The sequence below is a fragment of the Syngnathus scovelli genome, unplaced genomic scaffold (genome assembly GCF_024217435.2).
Source record: "Syngnathus scovelli strain Florida unplaced genomic scaffold, RoL_Ssco_1.2 HiC_scaffold_32, whole genome shotgun sequence".
Classification (NCBI taxonomy): Eukaryota; Metazoa; Chordata; class Actinopteri; order Syngnathiformes; family Syngnathidae; genus Syngnathus; species Syngnathus scovelli.
The window spans coordinates 994,486-1,016,725 of record NW_026061412.1 but is presented as its reverse complement, the minus strand read 5'-3'; the positions used below and the strand labels follow the sequence as shown (position 1 = coordinate 1,016,725).

The window sequence follows — 22,240 nt, the reverse complement described above, 5'->3', positions numbered from 1 at the left end:
CTCTTCTAGAATGTCAAGTGGGTGGAGGAGAAGCAGCTGCTGCGTCAGAGCAATCAGCAGTTGGCCGAAAAGGTGACGGAAAGAAAGGCGCTGGGCGGAGTCGCTTGGCGTCACACCCGTCCGGAAGCCCCGCAGATGAGGTCTGACTGTCTTTTTAGGTCAGGCGGATGGAGGCGGAAGAAGCGCGTCTGAAAGAGCACATCCAGGATATCCGAGACCAAAACGAACTGCTTGAGTTCCGCATCCTGGAGCTGGAGGTGGGAAGACTCGCACAAGCGTGTTGAGGCCAGAGATGTGACGGACGGACGGACGGACGGACGGACGGACGGATGCATGCCTCTGCCTTTCAGGAGAGGGAGTGGCGCTCCCCCGTCTTGAAGTTTCTGCAAGTCCGTTTCCCATACGGCCTCAGCCCTTTGCAGATCTACTGCGAGGCCGACGGCGTGAGCGTACGTAAGGCGTCCCTCGCAACCCTAACCTTAACCTGAGGTCCCAGAACACCTTACATTGCTCCTTGCGCCTTTCCCCAGGACATCGTCATCAGTGATCTGATGAAGAAGCTGGACATCCTGGGCGATAACGCCGTAAGTGTATGTCGAACTCCTTATGTTCGCACTCCACGAGACTCGGCGGCTCAAATGTGACTTTTGGAAGGCTTTGCGCTGAAAGAAGCTTGTTGACGCTGTGCCTTTGGGCTCTTGCAGAATCTCACCAACGAGGAGCAGGTGGTCGTGATTCACGCCAGGACCCTTCCCACCCTAGCCGAGAAGGTAACGCGCACGCTCTCGCATTCTGCTTATGTGACAGCAGCCTTTCCTCAGTGGTTAGAATACATCAAAGTGACCAAGTCAGCACTTCAACAGAAGATGTTGGACATTGAAAGTGAGAAGGTAGACAGACACGCGACATCAGCCAAGGGGAACTCGGGGCAATGTGCCCCAACAATTCTGACCTTGAGCTGTGCTAGGATATGTTCTGCAACCAGAAGGGCTACCTGGATGAAGAGTTGGACTTCAGGAAGCGTTCCATGGACCAGGCTCATAAGGTAAGCCGCCCTCAAATCTCCCGCCGGACCACTGATGGACGAGGATTGCGGCCCAGAGGATCATGGAGCTGGAGGCCATGTTGTACGAGGCGCTACCGCAGCGGGACTGCCCCGCCACGGACGGCGAAAAAGCCAGCCACGCTGGCGTGAATGACGTGCTGACGGCGGATCAGAGACAAGAGCTTAGGAGCGCCGTGGACCAATGGAAGCGAGCCCTGATGTGGGAGTTGAGGGAGCGCGACGCTTGCATCCTCCAAGAGAGAATGGATCTGCTGCACAGCGCGCAACAGGTAAGGGCCCAAAGCCAGCCCGGCACGTACTTGCACGCTTACTGGCTTTTGAAGGCTACTTTCCATTTGTCCGTCCTAGAGGAACAAAGAGCTGAAAGAATTCATCGAAGCTCAGAAGAGACAAATCAAACAATTGGAGGAGAAGTTTCTGTTTCTCTTTCTAGTCTTCTCCTTGGCCTTCATTCTGTGGCCCTAACACCAGCTGGTGAGTGAGCTCCAGCGGCACCGCACTCGACACCTCCAATACACTGCCAGCCGGTCTCAGACGTTGGCAGACGCTCCGATGCCGACGTATACCCCCCGCCACGGTGACAGAGGCACCGCGTCACACCGGCGCTCATCCAATCAGAAGGCAGGAAAGGCAAATTCACATGCAGGGCACTCTTGAACCAGAAGAGAGCGCCACAAAAAACGGTTGTTGCCCCAAACGCGCACTAAAAAGGGTCAGAATGACAAGAGTCCCACCGGCCAGCCGGGGCCACCCGTCCATCCATTTCTTCAGGGGGGGAAAAAATTGGAGTCACCGGTGAGTACATTTTGCATTTAGCTCTGCTTTTCTGCTTCTGTCTTCAAGTGTGTGGCATCCTGCGACCAAAGATTCAGCCAACCCCAAAGCGGTTGACCTCAACGTCCCGCCACCATTCCTACCAGAGCAGGTGACGTGATGCTTTGGACATCCTTCCGTCTCAGATGCCCAAAAGTACTCTTTGCCACATCTGCGGCAACCGCTGTTTTGTTTAGTAGATTTACAGTTGTTATGCATTGGCATAATGGTGTGCACTCAAAATAGATTTAAATAAATTAAATATTTCTTCTGCCCACTCCCTTTTAAACAAGTTAACTCTGCCCACGTCCATTGACGTCTTGTCTGCGTCACGTGACCACGACGTAGCGACGTCATATAGTAACCGCTGTTTTGATCAGTAGACTTACAGTTATTATGCGTTGACATAATGGCGCACTGGTTAGCATGGCCACCTCTTAAGCATGATGTTGCGGGTTCGACGCCTGATCAATGTTAGCATGGAGTGAGCTGAAGTGCATGGCGCTGAAGATTTGAATCTTTGAAATGCGCTGAGGTCTGACATATCAGGCAGAATGGTTTGCCATCACGTTCAACAAAAAATAGAAACTTTCCCACTCTGATTAAAACGTCCTGTGTTCATCTACGTATTTTCGTTTTGCTGTGCATCTTTTCCCTGCCATTTCGAGAGCCCAATTGACACTCATAGTTTAAAGAAATGTGTTTGCCCATCCTACTTTGTGGAATTTCACCACATGCGCTTTTGACCAAAATACCAAATTGAACTCAAGTGAAGCCAACACGCACAACCCCCCCCCCCCCCCCCCCACACACACACACACACACACACACACAAATGTTGATATGAACATAAAAGAGCCGCATGCGGTTCGGGAGTTGCGGCTTGGCCAAACCTGTACTATACAACTTTATTTGTATAAAATTTTCACAACAGCTGTCACACAAACAAAGCGGGAAAAACCGAAGACGTGCGTGTTCCGCCCACGCTGGATTTATTTGCACCTTTGAAAAGACACCGTATTGCCGCAGATGTGGCAAAGAGTACTTTTGGGCATCTGAGACGGAAGGATGTCCAAAGCATCACGTCACCTCCTCTGGTAGGCATGGTGGTGGGACGTTGAGGTCAACCGCTTTGGGGTTGGCTGAATCTTTGATCGCAGGATGCCACACACTTGAAGACAGAAGCAGAAAAGCAGAGCTAAATGCAAAATGTACTCACCGGTGACTCCAATTTTTTTCCCCCCTGAAGAAACAGCTGGACGGGTGGCCCCGGCTGGCCAGTGGGACTCTTGTTATTCTGACCCTTTTTAGTGCGCGTTTGGGGCAACAACCGTTTTTTGTGGCGCTCTCTTCTGGTTCAAAAGTGCCCTGCATGTGAATTTGCTTTTCCTGCCTTCTGATTGGATGAGCGCCGGTGTGACGCGGTGCCTCTGTCACCGTGGCGGGGGGTATACGTTGGCATCGGAGCGTCTGCCAACGTCTGAGACCGGCTGGCAGTGTATCGGAGGTGTCGAGTGCGGTGCCGCTGGAGCTCACTCACCAGCTGGTGTTAGGGCCACAGAATGAAGGCCAAGGAGAAGAATAGAAAGAGAAACAGAAACTTCTCCTCCAATTGTTTGATTTGTCTCTTCTGAGCTTCGATGAATTCTTTCAGCTCTTTGTTCCTCTAGGACGGACAAATGGAAAGTGGCATTCAAAAGCCAGTAAGCGTGCAAGTAAGTGCCGGGCTGGCTTTGGGCCCTTACCTGTTGCGCGCTGTGCAGCAGATCCATTCTCTCTTGGAGGATGCAAGCGTCGCGCTCCCTCAACTCGCACATCAGGGCTCGCTTCCATTGGTCCACGGCGCTCCTAAGCTCTTCTCTCTGATCCGCCGTCAGCACGTCATTCACGCCAGCGTGGCTGGCTTTTTCGCCGTCCGTGGCGGGGCAGTCCCGCTGCGGTAGCGCCTCGTACAACATGGCCTCCAGCTCCAGGATCCTCTGGGCCGCAATCCTCGTCCATCAGTGGTCCGGCGGGAGATTTGAGGGCGGCTTACCTTATGAGCCTGGTCCATGGAACACTTCCTGAAGTCCAACTCTTCATCCAGGTAGCCCTTCTGCTTGCAGAACATATCCTAGCACAGCTCAAGGTCAGAATTGTTGGGGCACATTGCCGGAGTTCCCCTTGGCTGATGTCGCGTGTCTGTCTACCTTCTCACTTTCAATGTCCAACATCTTCTGTTGAAGTGCTGACTTGGTCACTTTGATGTATTCTAACCACTGAGGAAAGGCTGCTGTCACATAAGCAGAATGCGAGAGCGTGCGTGGACGTGCGCGTTACCTTCTCGGCTAGGGTGAGAAGGGTCCTGGCGTGAATCACGACCACCTGCTCCTCGTTGGTGAGATTCTGCAAGAGCCCAAAGGCACAGCGTCAACAAGCTTCTTTCAGCGCAAAGCCTTCCAAAAGTCACATTTGAGCCGCCGAGTCTCGTGGAGTGCGAACATAAGGAGTTCGACATACACTTACGGCGTTATAGCCCAGGATGTCCAGCTTCTTCATCAGATCACTGATGACGATGTCCGGGGGAAAGGCGCAAGGAGCAATGTAAGGTGTTCTGGGACCTCGGGTTAAGGTTAGGGTTGCAAGGGACGCCTTACGTACGCTCACGCCCTCGGCCTCGCAGTAGATCTGCAAAGGGCTGAGGCCGTCTGGGAAACGGACTTGCAGAAACTTCAAGACGGGGGAGCGCCACTCCCTCTCCTGAAAGGCAGAGGCATGCATCCGTCCGTCCGTCCGTCCGTCCGTCCGTCCGTCCGTCCGTCCGTCCGTCCGTCCGTCCGTCCGTCACATCTCTGGCCTCAACACGCTTGTGCGAGTCTTCCCACCTCCAGCTCCAGGATGCGGAACTCAAGCAGTTCGTTTTGGTCTCGGATATCCTGGATGTGCTCTTTCAGACGCGCTTCTTCCGCCTCCATCCGCCTGACCTGAAAAGACAGTCAGACCTCATCTGCGGGGCTTCCCGACAGGTGTGACGCCAAGCGACTCCGCCCAGCGCCTTTCTTTCCGTCACCTTTTCGGCCAACTGCTGATTGCTCTGACGCAGCAGCTGCTTCTCCTCCACCCACTTGACATTCTAGAAGAGACAAACGCGTGGACAGCTTTGGAATGTTGTGTCATTTTCATCCACAAATTCTTTGGTTGACTGGAAAATGACATTTGCTTTTCTCCGCATTTTCCCAGCCACGTTCGGGGGGGGGGGGGGGGGGGGGGGGTTGGTCCAGTAATGCCAGACGGATGAGTGACTGAAGAATGTAGCTATTTTGTCTGAGAAAAAGGTGTGCTCATTGATGAGCTTACCTGTCCTTGTTGCTTCAGCGCTGACTCCAGATCTGCTACTCTGCTTTGATAGTGACCCATTTCTACCATCAGCTTTTCTCTGGTCTGAAAGGAGGAGGAGGGAGGCTCCTCCTCCTCCTTTCAGACCAGAGAACACCCGAGGCTGGGTGAGAACGGGGAGGCTGCGACCCGGCCGGGGGTTGCGGGAAGGGGCGCCACCTTGATCTCCTTCTCGGCGTCGTAGTCCCCTTCGCTGGTCTGGGCTAGCAGAGCGTAGGCTCGTTGCAGCGCTTGATATTCTTGCGTCAGCTGGCGGTAGCGAAGCTCCGCCTCTTCATGCACACACCAATGCAACACAGCACTAGTACCAGAATCAGTCAGACCGGCGACAAAGCACCCGCGACGCAAAGACGAGTCCGATTCCAGGCTGAAGAGGAATGTTTGGTGCCAATACGCTGGCAGAAATGGCGGGCTACCTCTTCGGGTTCCGTGTCGGGGGTTCTGTCGGTGTGAAAAGACAAGGACGATCCGTCCGGGTCCACCAACACGTCTTCGTCGTAGCCGTAAAATGTTTCGATGACCTGCGGGCGCGGAAGCAAACATCTCTCTGAACAAACTGAAGCGACACCTCACGATGAATCGACGAGAGGAACGATAGCGAGAAAAAGGCCATTTCATCTTGCGCAACACCAAGCAGCCGCAAACAAACAGACTCACCTTGCAGGACCTCACGCTTTGTTCCTCCTCAGAGATTCTCGACGTCGGTATCGTAGCAGCAAATCTCTCTCCTGTCGACACAAATAATCCGCCTTTGAGATTCTTTGGATGCAAAGGGAACGAACGGCTCCGGCGCAGAAACAAACGCGACTCACAATGACATTTCTGACATGAGCTCCTGTCTCCAGAGCCTGAAAAACACGTCACCGGCGATGATTGGAGGGACGCTCGTCTTTTCCAAAAGTGACAACTACAGGGTGTGTCAGGGTTTTCCAGATTATCTTTATCGTATCATTGTGTTGCTTTGACTTTGACTGCGACCTGTAATAAATAATATTATTTATCCCTTATTTATCCCTATCGCTTATCCCTTCCTACACAAAGTCGTAAAACACCCCTTGCTATGTTTTGACTAGAGGTCAAGGGCTTCCTCTATTCAATCCACTCTTACACCCACCCTGTTTCTCTTAATTAAAATGCTCGTGCAGGAGCCGAGAGTCAGACTTCATTCGTACAACGGATGGACTCTCCACCTGCAGGTGTCCAAAAGAACTTACTTGTCTCCCGTGTGGTTCTTGCAAAATAAGTTGGAGCGAGCGCAACTCTAACAGGGTGCATTTTGCCACTAGCTGCCTACGGACAATGACGTCGCGCTCGCGGCTCATGGTTGACGGGCTGAGCAGCCGGGCAAGTCCGTCGTTTTCAGCGCACAGCGAGTGGCAAAGGCGCTGACAAAACGGGAGCTTTGAGCTGCTGAAAACGGCAAAACAAGTCTAAAGCGTGTTCAAACGCGTGCGCACAATGCTCCTGCTTGAAAGGTCGGAATTTAAGGGGCCGATTTTTTGGATGGCGGCCGCCGGCCAAGCTTTGGACGGAAAAGGTTTCCTGGCGACAGCGAGCGAGCGCGGCGCTGCCGTACGTGCACCGAGTCGCCTGCCTGAAGACCTTGGACAAGTCGTCGATGATGTGCCGCTGCTCCACAACTTGAAGGAACTCCATTTCACCGTCCTGCTGGCCGCAACCGCGGTCCAGGTCATTGAGCGAACTAGGCCTTCTCTGTGGAACACAAATGCAGTGGACTCTGTTGGCACGCCGCCGTTGTCCGCGTCGACTTACCAAGCTTGCCATCTCCTCGTTCTCCTGGGTGACAAAGCGCACTTTGTTTTCAAGGCGACACAGCACCAGCGAGAGTTCTTCATTCTTCCTGCTCAGGCGTTTGTTTTTGTACAGGAGTGGCAGAAACTGGCTTTCTGTTTCTCTCAGTCGCTTTAGCTGCAAGCATGAAGTGCGGGATGTGAAAGACGCACAACACGCGGGCCAGAACGTATCCATTCCTTTTGCATCGGTTTGAACGGAATCGTGGCTTTGGCTCCCAATAAAAGACATCTACCAGGCAACCGACTCGCCGCGCCGCTCAACTAATAAGCAAGCGCAATGGGTGCCTCGCTGGATGGCGCGCATCAAACGTAGCGCAAACCTTCAAGCGTGCCGTCAATAAATTACCAGTTCATTGCGCTCTTCAGAAAGCAGGGCGTTTCGATCCTCCAGTTTCCCGATGACTGCGCTGAGCTCAGCGATTTTCAGATGAAACCGTCGCGTGTCCCGATCCTCCTGAGACTGAAAACGCCCCGCAACACACACACACAAGCACTCGTTCAAAGTTCAAAACTGTTTTTGTGCTACCTTCCTCCAGCAACGAACTAAGTCATGCGTACTGCAAGTGTGTGATGAGGTGGCTTACGCAATGAAGAGGATTGCTAGTAGCGGCGTTGACCCCACTTCCAGGGTAGTTTAGGCCCGCCCTTTGGGAATCCCTCAGGGCAGCGATCTGCTGCTCGGCAGCCTGAGTCTGCAGCTGAAGGCGGTGGACGTGGCCGGCCCCAGGGCTTCATCCAAAACACTAACCGCTCTGTCTTTCAGCTTGATCTCATCCGTCTGGATGTACAAACGGGGAGCGCTCAGGCAGGCGGGCAAACTCATTTGCCAGAATTGTGACAAAAACAAAGAGAGCAACCGGCCAATTTTTTTCTTGAATCGACTAGAACACCTTTGCTGTGACAAAAGCGAAGCGAGCAACCGGACATTTTCTTCTTGTGAAATAGAATAGAATAGAATGCCTTAGGTGTCATTGCACTGCAGGTATACAACGAAATTGGGAACATAGCCACGCACCGCGCATCTGATCAGTCCTACCAGTCGGCGGATCTCCCTCTCGCAGTCTCTCTTGGTTCGGCTCAGCTCCTCCCGATGCTGGTGATGAGCCGATCGGAGCTCGGCCGCTCGGGACTGCCAGGCCTGCTGGGCCGCTGCCAGGGCTTCTTCCGCGCTCCTGGTGGAGGCGACACCGCTCGGTCTCCCGACACCGCCGCGTCTCCTCCACCTCCGCCAGCAAAGCGCCCCCCCTCCTCACCTGAGCAGACATTGCGCCACACCGGGCCGTTGAGACCGCAACGGAGCGCCGCGACGCTTACTGGGGACAAGCTACACAATACGGTAGCGGCCGCATCGAAGCCCGACGTGGCGTGCGGATAGTCAGACACGGATAGAGCGGATCACCTTGTCCATGGAGCCGTCCCTCAGGCTGAGGACCAAGGCATTCAGTCGCTGGATCTCTCCATCTTTGATTTTGATCACTCTCATCAGCTCCATTTCATGCTGCGGCAGTAATGTCTCCCTGGTAATGGCTAACTCTTTCTGCTTCTCCTCATGGAGTTTGCTTTTGAGTTCCGTCATGGCGGCGGTGGCACGGTGGTGCTCCGCCCGCAGGTCCTGACTTCTCTCTCTCTCCAGACAGCTGACCTGACATGACTTAGACTTAGACTTAGACAAACTTTATTGTCATCTTGTCTGCACATGGTGCATACAAAACGAAATTCCGTTGCATACGTCTTACAACAAAGTAGTGATATTGCAGTTGAATAGAAGTAACATATCCTATGAAAATATATATATATACATATACTATATATATATATATATATATATTAAAAATAAGTATAAAGTGCAGCAGTGATAATTATGCAATAGTGCAAGTAGGCAAAACAGTATTCAAGAGTGTGCAGAGGAATGCTAAACCATGTATTAAACTTCTATTTAAAGGGTTTATACAAGTTCAGTAAAGTTGGTAGTGCGAGATAGAGGTCCGTAGTGTCATAAAGTACAGTTCTGTGAATGTGTGATGCAGAGTTCAGTTTAGAGCTCAACAGTTCTAGTGTTCAACAGTCTGATGACAGCAGGGAAAAAGCTGTTGCAGAACCTGGTGGACCTGCAGCGGATGCTGCAAACCTCTTCCCAGAGGGCAGCAGGGAGAACAGTCCATGGTGGGGGTGTGATGGGTCATTGATGATGTTACGGGCACGGGACATGCAGCGCTGAGATGAAATGTCCTGAATGGAGGGAAGAGGAGCCCCTATGATCCTCTCTGCTGTCCTCACCACTCTCCTCACGTTCTTCCAATCGGAGGCGGTGCAGCCTCCACACCACACAGAGAGACAGCTTGTCAGAATGCTCTCTATGGTGCTCCTGTAGAACGTCCTCATGATGGGTGGGGGCAGGTGGGCTCTCCTCATCCTCCGCAGGAAGTACAAGCGCTTCTGTGCCCTCTTGACCAGTGCCGTAGTGTTCATAGTCCAGGTGAGGTCTTCTGTGATGTGGACCCCCAGGAATTTGGTGCTGCTGACCACCTCCACAGCTGAGCTGTTGATGATCAGTGGAGCGTGGTGAGGCTGTTTTTTCCTGAAGTCGACGATGATCTCCTTCATCTTCTCCTCATTCAGGATCAGGCTGTTTTCTCTGCACCAGCCCACCAGCTGCTCCACCTCCTCTCTGTAGTCCAGGTCGTTGTTGTCTCTGATGAGCCCCACCTCCGTTGTGTCGTCTGCTGACTTCACGATGTGATTGGTGGTGAACCTGAGGACGCAGTCGTGTGTCATCAGGGTGCACAGCAGGGGGCTCAGGACGCAGCCCTGAAGGGAGCCTGTGCTGAGGGTGATGACATCAGAGGTGTTCTGTCCGACCCGGACTGACTGAGGTCTGTTGGTGAGGAAGTCTAGCAGCCAGTTGCGAAGGGGGGTGTTGAAGCCCAGGTGTTCCAATTTTCCTACCAGATGCTGTGGGATGATGGTGTTAAACGCTGAGCTGAAGTCCAGGAACAGCCTCCGCACATGGGTGTTCTTCTCCTCCAGGTGAGCCAGGCTCAGGTGAAGAACGGAGGAGATGGCGTCCTGAGTGGAGCGGTTTTGCCGGTCGGCAAACTGGAACGGGTCAAATAATAGGGGGAGTCTGGAAACGATGTGACCTTTAAGCAGCCTTTCGAAGCACTTCATCATAACCGGAGTCAGTGCAACAGGCCGGTAATCATTAAATGAGGTGATTTGAGGTTTCTTCGGCACCGGAATGATGGAGGCAGTCTTAAAGCACGCCGGCACTGTGGCTTGGCCCAGCGAGGTGTTAAAAATGTCTGTGATGACCCCAGCCACATGACTTGCACATTCCCTGAACACACGCCCAGGAATGTTGTCGGGGCCAGGGGCCTTACAGGGGTTGACTCTCCTCAGGGTCTTCAACACATCGGCGGAGTCAAGGCAGAGTACCTCCTCTTCCTGATGGGGGACAGTTTTAACTGCTGGAGTGCCGTTTAGTGCCTCGAACCTCCCAAAGAAGTTATTTAGACCATTTAGAAAGTCAGCATCAACTACACCCACCGGGGGGGGGGGAGGGTGAGTTGTAGTCTGTAATCGCCCGTATGCCTTGCCACATACTCCTGATGTTTTTGACGTCGTGGAAACGATCCTGAAATTTTCGACTGCGGTCTCGCTTCGCTATCCTGATGGCACGGTTCAAGTTGGCTCTCGCTGTCCTCAGTGTCTCCTTGGCGCCAGACTTGAAGGCAGAGTTCCGCGCTCGTAGCGTTTGACGTACCTCCTCAGTCATCCAGGGTCGTTGGTTGCCCCGGGGTGATGATATTCTTAGTGGTGCTGACGTCCTCGGTGCATTTGTTGATGTAGGCTGACACAGTCATGGCACACGCATGTCTAATCTACATCGGGAAAACTGGGAGGGAGGGAGGCAGGCAGGGAGGCAGGCAGGGAGGCAGGCAGGGAGGCAGGCAGGGAGGCAGGCAGGGAGGCAGGCAGTGTCTGTCTGTTGAGGTTTTCACCTTGTTCTTCTCCTGCTGAAGTTCTAACTGGACGTCCATCAGTTTGGTTCTCAGCTCGTCATTGGCGGCCTGAAGGGCGTCCGTTCGCTCCGCCTTGGCCCGCCCTGCCGGAGCTCGTTTGGACATCTCTTACTCGAGTCTCGCCCGGTCGTCAGTCAGAGATCACAACATTTGTACCTGGAGAGCACAAACGCAGCGCTGTTTTCCACTGGCTTCGAACTCAACTTCAATCGGTACCGTAACTTACAACATCATAAACATAGAACTAGCTTGACTTATTCATTGAATAAATGCATTTGGTTCTTCAAAACTGCATCACGCAACATAGCGTGACCGAGACGGCCGTTATCCACCTGCGTGAAGTTATTTGGTGAAATGAATGAGATGTTTAAGACACCATCGTTCTGTCTCTATGTAGATGAAGGGAAATAATCGATTGCTGAAGGTCCAAAGGTGTTGTGATAAACAAATAAACATATTAGTGATTAGTGACATATTTGTGATAAACATATTAGGCAGGATAATCACATATGTTAACGTGACTGCCCACACTGTATTTATTTATGGTTATTTGTTAAATCGAGTACTGTTAGACATGAAATAGGAAGTGTTTAACATAAATGGAAGACGAAAGGGGTACTCACCATTGTAGCTCCTGCTGGTCAATGATACGAGCCTCTTCTTGCAGTGGAAAACATACAGCCAACAAACACCGTGGAACCTAAAGGAATGAAATTAAACATTAACATTTAGCCTAAACCAACATTCACAGATACAACGCAACGCAAACTACACAAACGTAAATCTTTTTAAACACAATGAGTTGTACTTACCGTGTACGCTCTAGACGGTCCACTTGCAAGCAGAAAATAAAGATATTTCTGTTGATAATCGTCGTGTTTGTATCCGGTGTCTCGCTCAAGGCCATTGCGCCCACAGATTTGAATTTTGGCGAGAGTTCAGCCTATTGACGTCATTTCCGCAGTGTAATACCCGCATATCTGAAACGGCAAAGTTAAGAGTAGAGTTAAATAAAGTTTTTAGTCAACGCAATAATTTACAACCGTTGACCAGTCGAAATAATCGTCGAAATTTGGCGTCTGTGGCTGGAAGCAGACGCCGAGTTCGACATTCCTCCCAAACGCCACACTCCCTCGCTTTTCAGGGCTAAAAAAAAAACAGTTGTAATTACCTTGTACGCTCTAGACGGTCAAGTTGCAAGCTGAAAACAAAAATATTTGCCTTGTAAGTCATCGTGTTACTAACCGCTGTGTCTTGTTTGCCAGAATTGCCGCTTTCCTACTTCCTGTTGCAAGCCACGCCCACGGATTATAATTTTGCCGTGAGTTCCGCCTATTGACGTCATGTCCGCGTCACATGACTGCGACGTAATATTATCTAAAACTGTTTGTGCGGTATTGTGTTGTTCTGTGCGGTATTGTGTTATTCTGTGCGGCGTCGTGTTGTTCTGTGCGGCGTCGTGTTGTTCAGTGCGACGTCGTGTTGTTCAGTGCGGCATGGTGTTGTTCAGTGCGGCATGGTGTTGTTCAGTGCGGCATGGTGTTGTTCAGTGCGGCATAATGTTGTTCAGTGCGGCATAATGTTGTTCAGTGCGGCATGGTGTTGTTCAGTGCGGCATGGTGTTGTTCAGTGCGGCATGGTGTTGTTCAGTGCGGCATAATGTTGTTCAGTAAGCCATAATGTTGTTCAGTGCGGCATGGTGTTGTTCAGTGCGGGATGGTGTTGTTCAGTGCAGGATGGTGTTCTTCAGTGCGGCATGGTGTTGTTCAATGCGGCATGGTGTTGTTCAGTGCGGGATGGTGTTGTTCAGTGCAGGATGGTGTTGTTCAGTGCGGCATGGTGTTGTTCAATGCGGCATGGTGTTGTTCAGTGCGGCATGGTGTTGTTCAGTGCGGCATGGTGTTGTTCAGTGCGGCATGGTGTTGTTCAGTGCGGAATGGTGTTGTTCAGTGCGGCATGGTGTTGTTCAGTGTGGGATGGTGTTGTTCAATGCGGGATCGTGTTGTTCAGTACGGGGTGGTGTTGTTCAGTGCAGGATGGTGTTGTTCAGTGCAGGATGGTGTTGTTCAGTGCGGCATGGTGTTGTTCAATGCAGGATCGTGTTGTTCAGTGCAGCATGGTGTTGTTCAGTGCAGCATGGTGTTGTTCAGTGCGGCATGGTGTTGTTCAATGCGGCATGGTGTTGTTCAGTGCGGGATGGTGTTGTTCAGTGCGGCATGGTGTTTTTCAGTGCGGCATAATGTTGTTCAGTGCAGCATGGTGTTGTTCAGTGCGGCATGGTGTTGTTCAGTGCGACATAATGTTGTTCAGTGCGGCATAATGTTGTTCAGTGCGGCATGGTGTTGTTCAGTGCGGCATGGTGTTGTTCAGTGCGGCATGGTGTTGTTCAGTGCGGCATGGTGTTGTTCAGTGCAGGATGGTGTTGTTCAGTGCAGGATGGTGTTGTTCAATGCGGCATGGTGTTGTTCAGTGCGGGATGGTGTTGTTCAGTGCAGCATGGTGTTGTTCAGTGCGGCATGGTGTTGTTCAGTGCGGAATGGTGTTGTTCAGTGCGGCATGGTGTTGTTCAGTGCGGCATGGTGTTGTTCAGTGCAGGATGGTGTTGTTCAATGCGGGATGGTGTTGTTCAGTGCGGGATGGTGTTGTTCAGTGCAGGATGGTGTTGTTCAGTGCGGCATGGTGTTGTTCAATGCGGCATGGTGTTGTTCAGTGCAGGATGGTGTTGTTCAGTGCGGCATGGTGTTGTTCAATGCGGCATGGTGTTGTTCAATGCGGCATGGTGTTGTTCAGTGCGGCATGGTGTTGTTCAGTGCGGCATGGTGTTGTTCAGTGCAGCGTAATGTTGTTCAGTGCGGCATGGTGTTGTTCAGTGCGGCATGGTGTTGTTCAATGCGGCATGGTGTTGTTCAGTGCAGGATGGCGTTGTTCAGTGCGGCATGGTGTTGCTCAGTGCGGCATGGTGTTGTTCAGTGCGGGATGGTGTTGTTCAGTGCGGCATGGTGTTGTTCAGTGCGGCATGGTGTTGTTCAGTGCGGCATGGTGTTGTTCAGTGCGGCATAATGTTGTTCAGTGCGCCATAATGTTGTTCAGTGCGGCATGGTGTTGTTCAGTGCGGGATGGTGTTGTTCAGTGCGGCATGGTGTTGTTCAGTGCGGCATGGTGTTGTTCAATGCGGGATCGTGTTGTTCAGTGCGGCATGGTGTTGTTCAGTGCGGCATGGTGTTGTTCAGTGCGGCATGGTGTTGTTCAGTGCGGCATGGTATTGTTCAGTGCGGCATAATGTTGTTCAGTGCGGCATAATGTTGTTCAGTGCGGGATGGTGTTGTTCATTGCGGCATGGTGTTGTTCAGTGCGGCATGGTGTTGTTCAGTGCGGCATGGTGTTGTTCAGTGCGGGATGGTGTTGTTCAGTGCAGGATGGTGTTGTTCAGTGCGGCATGGTGTTGTTCAATGCGGCATGGTGTTGTTCAGTTCGGGATGGTGTTGTTCAGTGCGGCATGGTGTTGTTCAGTGCGGCATAATGTTTTTCAGTGCGGCATGTTGTTGTTCAGTGCGGCATGGTGTTGTTCAGTGCAGCATAATGTTGTTCAGTGCGGCATGGTGTTGTTCAGTGCGGAATGGTGTTGTTCAGTGCGGCATGGTGTTGTTCAGTGCGGCATGGTGTTGTTCAGTGCGGCATGGTGTTGTTCAGTGCGGCATGGTGTTCAATGCGGGATCGTGTTGTTCAGTGCGGCATGGTGTTGTTCAGTGCGGCATGGTGTTGTTCAGTGCGGCATGGTGTTGTTCAGTGCGGCATGGTGTTGTTCAGTGCGGCATGGTGTTGTTCATTTCGGCATAATGTTGTTCAGTGCGGCATAATGTTGTTTAGTGCGGCATGGTGTTGTTCAGTGCGGGATGGTGTTGTTCAGTGCGTTATAATGTTGTTCAGTGCGGCATGGTGTTGTTCAGTGCGGCATGGTGTTGTTCAGTGCGGGATGGTGTTGTTCAGTGCAGGATGGTGTTGTTCAGTGCGGCATGGTGTTGTTCAGTGCGGCATAATGTTGTTCAGTGCGGCATAATGTTGTTCAGTGCGGGATGGTGTTGTTCAGTGCGGGATGGTGTTGTTCAGTGCGGCATGGTGTTCAATGCGGAATGGTGTTGTTCAGTGCAGGATGGTGTTGTTCAGTGCGGCATGGTGTTGTTCAGTGCGGCATAATGTTGTTCAGTGCGGCATGGTGTTGTTCAGTGCGGCATGGTGTTGTTCAGTGCGGCATGGTGTTGTTCAGTGCGGCATGGTGTTGTTCAGTGCGGCATGGTGTTGTTCAGTGCGGCATGGTGTTGTTCAGTGCGGCATAATGTTCAGTGCGGCATAATGTTGTTCAGTGCGGCATAATGTTGTTCAGTGCGGCATGGTGTTGTTCAGTGCGGGATGGTGTTGTTCAGTGCAGGATGGTGTTGTTCAGTGCGGCATGGTGTTCAGTGCGGGATGGTGTCTTTCAGTGCGGCATGGTGTCGTTCAGTGCGGCATGGTGTCTTTCAGTGCGGCATGGTGTCGTTCAGTGAGGCATGGTGTTGTTCAGTGCGGCATGGTGTTGTTTAGTGCGGCATGGTGTTGTTTAGTGCGGCATGGTGTTGTTCAGTGCGGGATGGTGTTGTTCAGTGTGGCATGGTGTTCAGTGCGGCATGGTGTTGTTCAGTGCGGTATCGTGTTGTTCAGTGCGGTATCGTGTTTCTCAGTGCGGTATCGTGTTGTTCAGTGCAGTATCGTTGTGTTGTTCGTATTGTGTTGTGTTGTTCGTAATGTGTTGTGTTGTTCGTATTGTGTTGTGTTGTTCGTATTGTGTTGTGTTGTTCGTATTGTGTTGTGTTGTTCATATTGTGTTGTTCATATTGTGTTGAGTTGTTCGTATTGTGTTGTGTTGTTCGTATTGTGTTGCCTTTAACACTTAGCCTCTAACACTTAGCCTCTAACACTTAGCCTCTAGCATCTAGAAAGTAAATAAATAAGAAGGAAGGACTCACCGGTGACGTCTTCGCCCACGTCCAAGCGTTGTACTTTGTATTTTCATCCTTCTGACAGTGGAAAACATAGCCAACAAACACCGTGGAACCTAAACGAATGAAAGAAAACTATCATTTGGCCACAACCAACATTCACAGATACAACACAATGTGACGTGCGGGGTTGAGGTTAAAGGTTGAGTGAAGGGCCCTCGTTTTAAACTACTTTTTTGAAAAGGATTGGGAACAAGTAAGACGTATTTAATTTATTTAATGGGAAGTAGTAAGAGCTATTGAATTTAATCTATGTATTATATTCTATTGTATTGTATTCTGTTGTATTCTTTTGGATTGTATTCACACTAACCCCACTAAAACTTCAGCCCACAAAAACTCGCCTCTGGCGCCTAGCCTCTGGCACTTAGCCTCTAACACTTAGCCTTTAACACTTAGCCTTTAACACTTAGCCTTTAACACTTAGCCTTTAACACTTAGCCTTTAACACTTAGCCTAGAAGGTGAATAAATAGGGTTAAAGGTTGAGTGAAGGGCCCTCGTTTTAAACTACTGTTTTGAAAAGGAGTGGGAACAAGTAAGACGTATTTAATTTATTTAATGGGAAGTAGTAAGACTTATTAAATTTATTTAATCTACTTTTCTTCCCAGGCAAAATTTGATGTGCTGCGATTCCAAATTTCCAAAGTGAATGAAGGAATGAAGTCCTTTAAATTATGATTTTGTATAAATACTAGGCATTAACACAAAATCGACGGCACAAAATGGGCAGACTTTACTTGTTTGAAAAGGACTGGTTACAAGACAGACTTTTTTAATTTATTTAATGGGAAGAAGACTTATTTAGTTTAATTGATCTATTTTTGTTCCCTGGCAAAATTCGATTTGCTGCAATTCCAAATTTCCAAAGTGAATGAAGGCAAGAAGTCGTTTAAATTATGATTTTGTTTAAATACTAGGCATGGACACAAAATCTACGGCACAAAATGGGCAGACTTTACTTGTTTGAAGAGGACTGGTTACAAGACAGACTTTTCTGATTTATTTATTGGGAAGAAGACTTATTTAGTTTATTTAATCTATTTTTGTTCCCTGGCCAAATTGGATTTGCTGAAACTGTATTTTGCCAAATCTTGCCTTGAGACCTGATAGGAAGTATTAAACGCTTAGTTAAATCAATACAAGTTGGTAGTAAGAGCGAGTAATGTTGGTTGAACCGATGAATGAAGGTTGAAAGCAATTTAAATTATGACTTTGTATAAATACTAGATATTAACAGAACATCTACTGCGCGAAATGGGCAGAGTTTACTTGTTTGAGAAGGAGTGGCTTATTCAAAACTAAGATTTATTTAATCTGTTTGTTCCCAGGCAAAATTGGATGTGATGCAATTCCAAATTTCACCACATGATGGTGCCCAATTTCGACTTCATAGGACATATTAAACACTTAGCTTGTTATTATGTTCAAGGTAATCAGATTTGTTTATTATTCTAATGGCCTCTTCAAAACTATTCTGGATTACTACTTTGGATCTATTCTACATTACTTGGCAACAACATACTCTGTAACAGATTAGGCAGTATAATCATATATGTTAACTTGAGAGTGCCCACACTCAATCTACTTATCGTGATGTGTTAAATCAATTACTGTTAGACATTATTTGTCTGATAATCTACCAAATCTTTGAATTGAAGAATTTGTGATTTAATTAATAGCTTGTTCAGGGTAATCAGACTTGTATATAATTCTAATGGGATTCTTTTGAAAACTATTCTGAATTACAACTTTGGATCTTATATTACTTTGCAACAATCTACTCGGTGACAGATTAGGCAGTATAATCACATATGTTAACTTCAGTGCCCACACTGTATTTATTTATGGTTATTTGTTAAATCAAGTACTGTTAGACATGAAATAGGAAGTGTTTAACATAAATGTTATGGCTACTCACCATTGTAGCTCGCTCCTGGTCAATGATACGAGCCTCTTCTTGCAGTGGAAAACTTGCAGCCAACAAACACCGTGGAACCTAAAGGAATGAAATTAAACATTAACATTTCGCCTCGACCAATTTTCACACGTACAACGCAACGCGGCTACACTTCTGCTATTACAAACGTAAATCTCCTTAAACACAATGAGTGTTACTTACCGTGTACGCTCTAGGCAAAATTGGATGTGATGCAATTCCAAATCTATCTGAAACGGCAGTTAAAAGTAGAGTTACATCAAGTTTTCTTTTTTAATCAACACAATCATTTACAACCGTTGACCAGAAAGAATCGTCGAAATTCGACGTCCCCCACAAACGCCACGCTCACTCGCTTTTCAGGGCAACAAAAGTACTTCTTTTTAAAAACGATGAGTTGTACTTACCGTGTACGCTCTGGACGGTCCAGTTGCAAGCAGAAAATAAAAATATTTCTCTTGTTAGTCGTATGTTACCATCCGCTGTGTCTTTGTCAACATCACCGCCGTTTTCCTACTTCCTGCTGCGAGCCACGCCCACGGATTTAAATTTGGGCGGAAGCTCTTTCCATTGGCGTCGTTTTCGCGTATAGCAAATCCGATTGGTTGGGAAGGGGGCACGGTTATGCAGCCGAGGGGTCCTGTGATCGGTGGGATGTAAAGTAGGCGTCGACGTCACGTCCGCGTCACGTGACCACGACGTGGCAGACGTCATATAGCAACCGCTGTTTTGTTTAGTAGACTTACAGTTGTTATGCATTGACATAATGGCGCACACTCCAAATAGATTTAAATAAATTAAATAATTCTTCTGCCCACTCCCTTTTAAACAAGTTAACTCTCCCCGCGGATTTGAATTCCGGCGGAAGTTCTGCCCATCACGTGACGTCTGTCACGTGACCACACGCGGCAGATGTCATATAGCAACCGCTGTTTTGTTTAGTAGATTTACAGTTGTTATGCATTGGCATAATGGTGTGCACTCAAAATAGATTTAAATAAATTAAATATTTCTTCTGCCCACTCCCTTTTAAACAAGTTAACTCTGCCCACGTCCATTGACGTCTTGTCTGCGTCACGTGACCACGACGTAGCGACGTCATATAGTAACCGCTGTTTTGATCAGTAGACTTACAGTTATTATGCGTTAACATAATGGCGCACTGGTTAGCATGGCCACCTCTTAAGCATGATGTTGCGGGTTCGACGCCTGATCAATGTTAGCATGGAGTGAGCTGAAGTGCATGGCGCTGAAGATTTGAATCTTTGAAATGCGCTGAGGTCTGACATATCAGGCAGAATGGTTTGCCATCACGTTCAACAAAAAATAGAAACTTTCCCACTCTGATTAAAACGTCCTGTGTTCATCTACGTATTTTTGTTTTGCTGTGCATCTTTTCCCTGCCATTTCGAGAGCCCAATTGACACTCATAGTTTAAAGAAATGTGTTTGCCCATCCTACTTTGTGGAATTTCACCACATGCGCTTTTGACCAAAATACCAAATTGAACTCAAGTGAAGCCAACACGCACAACCCCCCCCCCCCCACACACACACACACACACACACACACAAATGTTGATATGAACATAAAAGAGCCGCATGCGGTTCGGGAGTTGCGGCTTGGCCAAACCTGTACTATACAACTTTATTTGTATAAAATTTTCACAACAGCTGTCACACAAACAAAGCGGGAAAAACCGAAGACGTGCGTGTTCCGCCCACGCTGGATTTATTTGCACCTTTGAAAAGACACCGTATTGCCGCAGATGTGGCAAAGAGTACTTTTGGGCATCTGAGGAAGGATGTCCAAAGCATCACGTCACCTGCTCTGGTAGGCATGGTGGTGGGACGTTGAGGTCAACCGCTTTGGGGTTGGCTGAATCTTTGATCGCAGGATGCCACACACTTGAAGACAGAAGCAGAAAAGCAGAGCTAAATGCAAAATGTACTCACCGGTGACTCCAATTTTTTTCCCCCCTGAAGAAACAGCTGGACGGGTGGCCCCGGCTGGCCAGTGGGACTCTTGTTATTCTGACCCTTTTTAGTGCGCGTTTGGGGCAACAACCGTTTTTTGTGGCGCTCTCTTCTGGTTCAAAAGTGCCCTGCATGTGAATTTGCTTTTCCTGCCTTCTGATTGGATGAGCGCCGGTGTGACGCGGTGCCTCTGTCACCGTGGCGGGGGGTATACGTTGGCATCGGAGCGTCTGCCAACGTCTGAGACCGGCTGGCAGTGTATCGGAGGTGTCGAGTGCGGTGCCGCTGGAGCTCACTCACCAGCTGGTGTTAGGGCCACAGAATGAAGGCCAAGGAGAAGAATAGAAAGAGAAACAGAAACTTCTCCTCCAATTGTTTGATTTGTCTCTTCTGAGCTTCGATGAATTCTTTCAGCTCTTTGTTCCTCTAGGACGGACAAATGGAAAGTGGCATTCAAAAGCCAGTAAGCGTGCAAGTAAGTGCCGGGCTGGCTTTGGGCCCTTACCTGTTGCGCGCTGTGCAGCAGATCCATTCTCTCTTGGAGGATGCAAGCGTCGCGCTCCCTCAACTCGCACATCAGGGCTCGCTTCCATTGGTCCACGGCGCTCCTAAGCTCTTCTCTCTGATCCGCCGTCAGCACGTCATTCACGCCAGCGTGGCTGGCTTTTTCGCCGTCCGTGGCGGGGCAGTCCCGCTGCGGTAGCGCCTCGTACAACATGGCCTCCAGCTCCAGGATCCTCTGGGCCGCAATCCTCGTCCATCAGTGGTCCGGCGGGAGATTTGAGGGCGGCTTACCTTATGAGCCTGGTCCATGGAACACTTCCTGAAGTCCAACTCTTCATCCAGGTAGCCCTTCTGCTTGCAGAACATATCCTAGCACAGCTCAAGGTCAGAATTGTTGGGGCACATTGCCGGTTCCCCTTGGCTGATGTCGCGTGTCTGTCTACCTTCTCACTTTCAATGTCCAACATCTTCTGTTGAAGTGCTGACTTGGTCACTTTGATGTATTCTAACCACTGAGGAAAGGCTGCTGTCACATAAGCAGAATGCGAGAGCGTGCGTGGACGTGCGCGTTACCTTCTCGGCTAGGGTGAGAAGGGTCCTGGCGTGAATCACGACCACCTGCTCCTCGTTGGTGAGATTCTGCAAGAGCCCAAAGGCACAGCGTCAACAAGCTTCTTTCAGCGCAAAGCCTTCCAAAAGTCACATTTGAGCCGCCGAGTCTCGTGGAGTGCGAACATAAGGAGTTCGACATACACTTACGGCGTTATAGCCCAGGATGTCCAGCTTCTTCATCAGATCACTGATGACGATGTCCGGGGGAAAGGCGCAAGGAGCAATGTAAGGTGTTCTGGGACCTCGGGTTAAGGTTAGGGTTGCGAGGGACGCCTTACGTACGCTCACGCCCTCGGCCTCGCAGTAGATCTGCAAAGGGCTGAGGCCGTCTGGGAAACGGACTTGCAGAAACTTCAAGACGGGGGAGCGCCACTCCCTCTCCTGAAAGGCAGAGGCATGCATCCGTCCGTCCGTCCGTCCGTCCGTCCGTCCGTCCGTCACATCTCTGGCCTCAACACGCTTGTGCGAGTCTTCCCACCTCCAGCTCCAGGATGCGGAACTCAAGCAGTTCGTTTTGGTCTCGGATATCCTGGATGTGCTCTTTCAGACGCGCTTCTTCCGCCTCCATCCGCCTGACCTGAAAAGACAGTCAGACCTCATCTGCGGGGCTTCACGACGGGTGTGACGCCAAGCGACTCCGCCCAGCGCCTTTCTTTCCGTCACCTTTTCGGCCAACTGCTGATTGCTCTGACGCAGCAGCTGCTTCTCCTCCACCCACTTGACATTCTAGAAGAGACAAACGCGTGGACAGCTTTGGAATGTTGTGTCATTTTCATCCACAAATTCTTTGGTTGACTGGAAAATGACATTTGCTTTTCTCCGCATTTTCCCAGCCACGTTCGGGGGGGGGGGGGATTGGTCCAGTAATGCCAGACGGATGAGTGACTGAAGAATGTAGCTATTTTGTCTGAGAAAAAGGTGTGCTCATTGATGAGCTTACCTGTCCTTGTTGCTTCAGCGCTGACTCCAGATCTGCTACTCTGCTTTGATAGTGACCCATTTCTACCATCAGCTTTTCTCTGGTCTGAAAGGAGGAGGAGGGAGGTTCCTCCTCCTCCTTTCAGACCAGAGAACACCCGAGGCTGGG

At 49.9% G+C, this 22,240-nt stretch overlaps 1 long non-coding RNA gene across 1 annotated transcript; it reads right to left on the bottom strand.

Moving 5' to 3' along the window:
- Nucleotides 1-19,758: 19,758 nt before the first annotated feature.
- On the bottom strand, nucleotides 19,759-20,444 carry LOC137840018 (uncharacterized). The gene is made up of 2 exons (XR_011086409.1): nucleotides 20,338-20,444; nucleotides 19,759-19,968 (listed from the first exon to the last, which is right to left on the bottom strand). It is a non-coding gene; the product is annotated as an uncharacterized lncRNA (long non-coding RNA).
- Between the last annotated feature and the right edge of the window lie 1,796 nt (nucleotides 20,445-22,240).